We start from the raw sequence: 10,019 nt of genomic DNA, 5'->3' as shown, positions 1-10,019 counted from the left end.
AACATTCTTGTAAACTTTGCCAAATTTGTAATATTAAGAAGTAAAATCAGGCTACACATATACCACAAACTAACAGAGATGTTTGCTCACAGGCTGAACCTATTTTTTTCATCACAAAATTTTTTAGCATACACAACATCCGCATTTTGCAAGATTACAAAAATTGACGTGGATTTTAATCGTCATAACTAATATAACTTTTATATAACGAGTCGAGCAGATTTTATTAATTAACGATGGTGCGAATTTTTTTTACAAAAATCCGCTTAAAATAATATTATCCAAATTTTTGCATGCAATTGAAATTTTGAAATTGCAAATTCTACGTTCGATCGAGATTAAAATTTCAAAAAAAATCGTGGGCGAATTTCAATCAATCAATCAAGAATCAATCAAGAATTTGCAATCAAGCAATCAAGAATTTCATCTTGTAATTCATACTTCTTAAAAAAATATTTCGAAAAAGTGGCAAACGGCGAGAAACTCTGGCAAACATTTAGTAGGAACAGTTAGGATGCGTTTTTTCTATCAATTCACGATTACGAATGCGTGAATTTTAACCCAAAATTTGAATAACTACAACAATTATCAAAAAATATGAAAAATATCAATCCAAGATAACTTTTAGATGAATGCGTTAATTACTAAAAATAATTTACAAAAATCTGGCCAAAAATTTTCGCATGCATGGTGAATCTTGTCAGTTTTGCGAAGAGAGAAAGCATTGCGGATCAAGATCATTGTCTTTTTTTTAAAATTTAAACTGGTTTCATCATCAAGATTCAGTCATACTTATATAATTTAAATTTGCATGTTGTTCGAACCATGCATAAAGGATGAGTGATTTCATACCTTCAACCTTAGATAAGTATATATCATACGAAAAATGAGGAGAAATGGTAAAAATTTTGAAAAAATCGACCAAATCGTTAACCTTTTCTGGTAGAAATTCGAGTTTGTGTTGAGAAACATACAATAGAATCCGGTCTTCTTAATCACACATTATACGTAAGAATGAGCTGGAGTTACGTATTATTGCACATTTTAAAGAAATTTCGGTAACAATTACGGTCATAAATATACCTAATAATGGCAGTCGTGATATTTAATATTCTCGGAAAATTGAAACGATGAGCAAAGCTGGTATTAAATTTAAATTTAATGCATGCGAAAAATTGAGTTGGATGCGGGTTTTTGCAATTTCGTATTCAATTAGTGATTTCTTGAGATTTTGGGGTTTGCATAAAAAAATTGTGGGTGTGGGGCAAAAAATATAAAAAACGGAGGAATTATTGTATAGAACATTTCTATTAGAAACATGAGTTTATATTTTTGAAATTTAGAAAAGAAGTTTTATAACAATTTAAAAAAATTTTCAAAATTCCGACTCATCTGAAAATTCACAATTTAATGTAGACTATTTCTACGAATCTTAAAACGGCGAGAGAATCTGGCATTAAATTTAACCCGTAGAAAAAATGATGAGATTTTTCACATCCAATTAATAATTTTTTGATAGATTGGTCTCCTATAAAGAGTGCGTGCGCGTGAAAATTTGGAAGAAATTATTACTATATAGGAACATATTGAATTGTATTTTTTTCAATTTGTAATAAAATTTATCCCGCAACAGTAGGAAGTTCACCTCATAGTAAGAAACGTGATGTATGTATTTCCAGAAAATTTAAAACGGCAAGAAAACTTGACATAAAATTTATTCCATGAAAAATTAGGTTGGGTCCATTGTTTTTTGTAATTTTGAATTATATTATAGTTTTCTGGACAAATTGATATTAAACAAAAAATTATGTACGTGGGTGGCAAGAAGTGTAACAAAATGAGAAAAATTATCACACAGGAAAAAATTGAACTGTAATTGTTTTATACCTACCAGACAAAAATTTATGGCTCAAGCAGAATCTAGAAGTTTCAGAAAATTCAAACCAACAAGAAAACCTGGCATTAAATTTAACCCATGAAAATATTGAGTTGGATGTGTTTGTTCGCAATTTTGTATTCATTTAATAACTTTTTTGACAAATTTGGGGCGTGGAGAGGCAAGAAAATATTGAAAAATTAGAGAAATTATTGTATAGGAACATATTATTGAATTGCTATTTTTTAGACAGTTTTTAGGCAAAATTTTCGGAGGTCAATCAGAATCTAATAACTCTATCTATCTAAAAAAAACCACTTTTTTTCACATATTTTTTCTTTATGTATGTTGGGAACAAAAGGAGGACGCACCCTTCTTATGAGAAAATCCCCCCCCCTGATATTTGGCCCAAATTTTGATATGTTGTACACCTCGAGGTGCTGATCAAAAAATGTATTGGTCCCTAAGCCCTAAGTGACCTGGTTCGACCGGAAATAGAGGTCAAAGGTCAGTGCACTTTTTCGCTCGAAACCCCACAAACCGTATATTTTTAGAAAGCTGGGGACCTCACAAGTCCTAATATACGACATACTTGGGTCAAAGGTCAACCCTTAACCTTTCGAGGTCAAGCTAAAAAATTGCAAACATGTATTGCTCTTGCAACACAGTTGTACATACAACGGCGATAGAGTCGACTAAACTTGCTGTCATGCACTAGGGTGGAGTGCAGCCAGAGATCCGTAAGGTCCGCAAAGGGTCACCTTGCCCCCTAAATCCTTGACCTCGAAAGGTCAAGGGTTGATCTTTGACCCTATTATGGTATATATTCGGACTGGTGAGGTCCCCAGCTTTCCAAAAATATACGGTTTGTGGGGTTTCGAGCGAAAAAGTGCACTGACCTTTGACCTCGGTTTCCGGTCGAACTTAGGGCTTAGGGACCAATACATTTTTTGATCAGCGCCTCGAGGTGTACAACATATCAAAATTTGGGCCAAATATCGCGGGGGGGGATTTTCTCATAAGAAGGGTGCGTCCTCCTTTGTAGGCATATGTAATGTAACTTCCACATTTTGCGAAAATTGTAGCGGGTTTCAGTTCAACTGTTAAAATCAGATTATGAATAACATCAGCGTCGAAAAGGATTATCTTAAGGGCCCGGGGGAAGATTTACTTGATTTTATGTTAGCAACAATAGTTGCCAGGGCCCCAAGATTATTATCGCTCTGTTAGGTTACGACCACAATTAATTGACACCGTTTCTATGGGACACTCACGTTCAAAAGCTTTGGTTTTGTCACTGCTTTTGAAAAAGTTTCCCTCAAGTCCCTCAAGTTTTTGAAAAAAGTTGTTTCTTTTGTTCCATGGATACTCAAAATGCAATTCCTGCCATTAATTTGGCAATTCTAAGCCAATTTGTCCTCACTTTACGACCAAATATCTCCACTGCACAAGAGGGCAGATCGTCAAAAAAAACTCAAGTAAGATCTAAAGATATGATTAACGCATTAAACATAATTTAAAAAATCTGCCCTCTTGTGCATTGCTGAATTTTATCGTCAAAGTTGACGTGATTTCTAAGCAACTTCCCCCAGGCCCTTAAATGCGAAGAAATTAAATTTAATGGTTATATTTCATTTTTGAAACGTCGTTAATTCATGGTTAAATTGAACTAATATTTCTGAGCAAACCGCAAAATATCCGCAGTAATATTTAGTGCCCAAATCTGTGCATGCATTTGCAAATTTAGAGTTGCAAAAATTAACCATTCTAATTTTAGCGGAATCAAAGATCCTCATAATTTATTTTGTACATGTTTGTAGCACTATTTACAACGTTTACAAAAGTCTGCATCAATTTTAATCCTCGATTTGAAAATATGAACAACAAATAAGAGCGGCTAAAAGAAAAAAAATTAAGTAGGGAAAAGTCAAATAATAAGATGGAACGGATTTTTGGATGGCTAATGTTTTTGCGATTTTTGCGAACTGTTCGCAAAAATGTGCGTGATGATGAATGCCAAAATAGATCAAAAGCTCTATTATTTTAAAACTTGTTTTATCATCTACTTCCATAAAGCGTTAGTGTTAAGTTCTGCCTGGGTCCCTGTGGCTCTCAATGCAAATTGCCCCGTAGAGGAGACAAAGAAGGACGCGGAGCAACGGTTGCATGCATGAATTTTCTGCATGAGTCTCACTTCGCCTGCACGTGACTTTCACGTACGCTTGCCATCAATCTCAAATTAAATGTCTTTGTATATTTGCAGTGTGCAAGTAAATTGAGTGAGTGAGCAGTATACATACATACATCACTCATCAATAGTGGTTATCATGATAAGTGATCTTGATAAACATTATTAATTAATTATTTTAGTTTGAGAAACTCCACCCACAGCGAGTGGCATATCAATTCGAATGTATTTTTTACGCTGAATCCAACGCCATTAATGGTTTTGACCTCCGAGGCCCCCCTGACCTTGCCGTGACCGTGGTGTCCAAATATGGCTTATTCGTTATGTCGCATATCAATTCGAATGTATTTTTGATGCTGAATCCGAATCCGTCAATAGCTTGGCGTTAATTGTAGAAGTTAACGGGGTTTATGGAACTTAACGGGAGCGTGAAGCGTGGGAATTTAAATAGTTAGCTATGCAGTTACTCCCACGCGACGGGAATTTAAGTAATTAACTATTCAACTACCCCCACAGGGGGAAATTAAATTGTACTGTGACCAGGTTAATTAAAATGCAGTATGATTTGGGCAAACCCTCACTCTGATGTATGTATGTAGTATGACAAAGTCTTCACTGCGAATTATTTAAAGTATAGTATGACGGATTTTTCGCTTTGGGCACACCCCCCACTCTAGAACCCGGCCTTGGCCGGGCTATACGCTAGTAGTTTATAAAATTGTCGTGTTTTTTAAAATTTAAATACAAAATTTGTCAATTTCAAAATTAATAGGTTTCATTTCACACGAATGCAAAACTTAACGTTATTAAAAGCAAAATTGAATAAAAATAACGCCGAAAAGAGAAATTTTGTAGTATCAGGATTATGAAGTGAGATAAGTAGATCATCTTTTGGTGCCATATAATTATTAATTAATTACAAAGATTTGTGACAAATGTCAAAATATTTAAGAAATTATGGAAATATTTGAACGTTATTTTTGCTAAAAATGGGAGAAACCTTTTTTGTCATTTATTTATTTGACAGAGCTGTATATGAATGCATGTATAAAGTTTATTTTGCACTAATTTATGGCAGAATTTTACAAAGTTTACGAAATTACAAAAATCGGCGTCAATTTTAATCCTCCATTTTACGAATGGCATAAATTTACAAAGTTTACGAATTACAAAAATCGGCGTCAATTTTAATCCTCCATTTTACGAATGAAAAACACCAGCGTCGAAAAGAATTATTTTAAATATGAATAAATCAAATATAATTTTTAGATTCGAGTCTCCTTAACAAATTAAATTAAAGTCTATAATTAATTAATTAATTGAGGTGAGGATTGGAGCAATCTTCAATTAATTAATGCAATGAAATAGCGTTTTTAAATAAACTATCAATGCTAAATAGTTTGAAAAAACAACTGCGAAATAATAGAGTTCACATGTTTGGATGGATTTAAATTTGGAATTTGGAAGTGCAAAAAAAGAAAACATTTCAATATCCTTCATTCACAGACAATTTACATAGTTTCATAGTTTTATTCGTGATAATCTACAAAGTTTATTAAATTATAAAAATACGAGTCGATTTTAATCCCTATGAATAACAACAGCAAATCTTTGTATCCACTATGTGCAGGGGGCGTCGAGGTGAATCCGGAGGTGCGCAGGAAGGTTGGGCGGTGCTAGGAGTCAAGTTTTTTAGAACTTCATGGTGAGTCCGAAATGTTCGAGGGAGTGGGTAGTCAAGTAGGGGTTACTATGGAGTGTTCGACGGGGTTCGTAATCAAGTTTTTTTTGAAAATTCGGGGTGACTTCAGAGTGTTCGACGGGGTTGGTAGTCAAATTTTTGAAATTCGGGGTGATTCCGGGGTGTTCTACGGGGTTGGTTGTCAAGTTTTTTGGAAATTCGGGGTGACTCCGTGGTGTTCGACGGGGTTGGTAGTCAAATTTTTGAAATTCGGGGTGATTCCGGGGTGTTCTACGGGGTTGGTTGTCAAGTTTTTTTGGAAATTCGGGGTGACTCCGGGGTGTTCGATGGGGTTGGTAGTCAAATTTTTGAAATTCGGGGTGATTCCGGGGTGTTCTACGGGGTTGGTTGTCAAGTTTTTTGGAAATTCGGGGTGACTCCGGGGTGTTCGATGGGGTTGGTATTCAAATTTTTGAAATTCGGGGTGATTCCGGGGTGTTCTACGGGGTTGGTTGTCAAGTTTTTGGAAATTCGGGGTGACTCCTGGGTGTTCGACGGGGTTGGAAGTGAGGAGGTCTACGGTGTAAAGAAAAGAAATATCCGTTGTAAATTGAAGGGGGCGTGGTCTTTGGAGGATTGGAACATTGTTGCGCCAGGCCGGAAGTGTGTAAGAGTCTATGGCGTGGTCGATATCTGATGGGACGTGTGGAGTGACGACGAGAGGCGGAATAAGATAGAATTCCGGGACGTGTCTTAAAATTCGGGGGTAGATTTGAGGAAGGGGAGGTCGTGGGGGTGATAACTGGTGACCCATGTGCCTCACCAGTATTTTGGGCTGAGGAGGGGAGGGTAAGCAAAGCTTGATTGTGTCTGCTGCAGGTGTCGAAAGCGCCTTGGTGGGTGAGGACTGAAAGGTGGGAGATAATTTCTGGGTGTCTATTGCAAAATTCGTCGAACCACGCAATGTCAACGGTTGAAGTGGCGTGACAAAACTTGTTGGAGCGTAGGGGTTTCACTGTTGTGGCGAATACATAAAAAATTTGTTTGAGGTGAAGATGGGTGAGGTGGAGTCCTATTTTGAACAGGCGACGTAATTCGGAGACCAATAAAAGTTCTTCCTCGTCCGTCAGCATCAAGATAATCGAGTACGGGCGGTTCTGTTGGGAGAGATAAGTGATGTCGGGTAAGCATGGCAGGAGTGGATCCATGGTGGGGTGTTTTGGTCTTTGGGAGCGCACTGGCAAATGGTTGTAGTCCAATGGTTGAGATGTGGATAAGTTGTGATGAGTTGTTATTGTGGGTTATGCGGTTGGAGAATGATCGTCGTGAAAAAAATGGATTGGAGCTGATGAGGCGTAGTTGAGGATCACCGATGAGTCGTCACTTTCAGAGTCGGGAAGTCTGGGTTACTTGTTGAAAACATTGAAGTAGGAGAAGGGAGATCGGGAACTTCCAGAGTAAATGGAAGGCGAGAAAATAATGAGGCCAACTTATGGTGAGTGGAAGGTGTCCTTTTGATTCAAAAAAAATTGAAAGGGGGTTGTGTATGCGGGAAGTATGTACGTAAAGGGGCGTATTTAGGCAAGGAGGATCCGATGCAAGTTGTGGGATATGACTCGTATCCCATATGAATCTAGGTGTCGGAACGTTGTCACGCTGGTTGGGTGAGGTGGAGAAGTGGGGTGAGGAGGTGGGTTGGATCTATGTAAGAGAAAAAGAATCCGTTGTCGTTGGTTGTTAAAGAAAATGTGATTGGCATATGTCGGCGTGGCGGCGTATGGCAACGGATGGCGCGAAGAAATTATAAGTATTTTTATTGTTGAGGCGGATCGGCTGGATGAGATTGCATTGATGGAGAGCCTGGGGTTGAATTTTGGGGTGGGGCTGGCCTACTGGTAGCCGGCACAGGACGTGAGGGAGTGGATGGAAGTGGTTGGGAAGGGTATGTTCGGGTAGAGTGGGGGGATTGGAGGAGTTTCCTCAGGTTGGATGGGTGGTTCGGCGTGATCTGGCACCGTTATGAGTTTTGAAGGGGGGACAATGGTGAGTTTTTCATTGTGTCGTGTGCAGAACCCATAAGCGCCATAATAGGTAAGGATATTGGGGTTGCGGAATACTTCCGGGTGTCTGGCTGTAAATTCGTTGTACCATTTTTCATCCACAGCTGTAGAGTCGGTGAAATTAAATGGGCGTGGAGGTGAAATGCTGGACGTAAATTTTCCACACATTTGGAGGAGGTGGTTGCGGGTGAAGAAAAAGTTCGCATCAAAAAGTCGGAGAAGTTCGGAGGCCAATTGCATTTCTTCTAGATAGGTCAGCATGAGGATTGAGTTGTTGTACGCCCGAAATTGGGTGGACGAGAAGGTGGACTTCGGCGACTTGGGAACTTGGTGGTCCATGGCACGGGAGGATGAAATCCTCCTCTAGAGAAGTTGTGTGGTCTTGATGAACTGTTTGTCGTTCACTGTCACAGGGTGGAAGATACAAGACGGAGGAGCCAGTGTCTGGGGCGATACTGCAGGTTGCGAGGTGAAGAGTGTCGTCTGGGAGAAGAATATGGGTTGGTGGGTGGAGCTAGATTGTGGTCGGGGGGTCGGATCGTTGTAAGTGAGACGGCTAATTGTTTGTGATCAGCATGGGAGATGAGCCTTGAAGCGAGGAGAGTAATATTGTGGTCCAGTTGGTCCACAAGGTATATGGATTGAGAATAACATCGGGGGCGAGTAAAGTGTTGAGTCAACCGGTGAGGTGAGGTATTGAGTATATAGAGGTAGTGTAGAAGATACCGTTATACTAAACGTATTGCTGAGTCGCGTACGTGGTTCGTGAACAGACGGGGAGGTACGTAGTAGCGATTAAGAAAGAAAACTAATGTAATTGAGCGGACAATTCGCTACTGGTTGAATGACAGATCGAAGGTTGCCTAATACTGGAAAAAATGTGCAGACGAAGGTGACCAGGAGGAGCTTACTAGAGTTAAATCTTAAGGTAGGGGAGTGAGGATACTCATTAGGAGATGCCCATCGAGGTCTATACGCAACGTAAATGCACAGGAGAAGGAACTCTCCTGTGGATTTATGATTATCGCGTCGTGAGTTCTCTTATATATTTAATGCGGCGAATGGTTGTGGGGACCATAGAGCGACCGCTGTTTAATATGGTAGGCTATCCGGTTTTCGCTTCTAAGTAATAGTTATATGGTACAAAAGAATGTGGGATGTCTACGTAATCCTAGATATCGAAAATCACCTATGGAAAAGGGCAAAAAAATACACAGGAGAAAGAATTCTCTTGTGGATTTTTTTTTTTTTTTTTTTAAATCCTATGGGTGGGTTTTATAATACGTATATATATATCTGGGTGACCGGTAAGTATTACTATTTATTACTATTGTATTACGGGGATAGTCAAGGGGACCATCCTGGGTTCGCCGTGATACGTATAGAATTAATACAACTATCTGGGTGACCGGTAATTATTACTATTTATTACTATTGTATTACGGGGATAGTCAAGGGGACCATCCTGGGTTCGCCGTGATACGTATAGAATTAATACAACTATCTGGGTGACCGGTAATTATTACTAGTTATTACTATTGTATTACGGGGATAGTCAAGGGGACCATCCTGGGTTCGCCGTGATACGTATATAAGTAATACAGCTAGTGTAATATGGTGATCTAATTGAGAACGTTGCCGAGGGGCAGAGGTTGGTCAAACTCTGCATGGTTTAAAAGTATGTGGGATAGAGAAATTCGTGTGTCGTGAGGCGACGCAATCGGGGCATGAAGGAAAAGGAATGTTGCCACCGGCAGTGTGGGGGGCGAGGCGTTGGCTGGGTGAAGAAGGTAGAGGGTTAGAATTGGAAAGTGGTCGGGAGAGGTTGGTAGGTAGATTAAGTCGAGTTAATAGATCTGGTCGCCAGGTATTTGGTGTATGTGAGGAGGAGCGATTTGGAGTGTAGTTAGTGTGTATAGGCAATAAGTTAGAACGTGATTGGCGGGGGTGTGCGTTAGGGGGAGAATACAACGAGTGATTATCACTACGAGGTCGGTTAGTATTGGGTTTGTAGCGTCGTCGAGAATGGACTCTCCCACCTCCACCAAAATTACGGCCGTCACCATCCTGTATGTGATGTGTGCCTCGGAATTCTGTATTCCTGGATTGCCAGTGATTCGAAGGTGCTGTGATGTGGAATTGGCTATGTACATTCTGGCGGGTAGAGAAACCGCCACCACGGTTGATGGAATACGAAGATCTACCCCTATGGTT

Source organism: Folsomia candida, unplaced genomic scaffold, assembly GCF_002217175.1.
Source record: "Folsomia candida strain VU population unplaced genomic scaffold, ASM221717v1 Fcan01_Sc022, whole genome shotgun sequence".
NCBI lineage: Eukaryota > Metazoa > Arthropoda > Collembola > Entomobryomorpha > Isotomidae > Folsomia > Folsomia candida.
The sequence above is the reverse complement of the archived record's forward strand: the minus strand, read 5'-3'. Positions refer to the sequence as shown.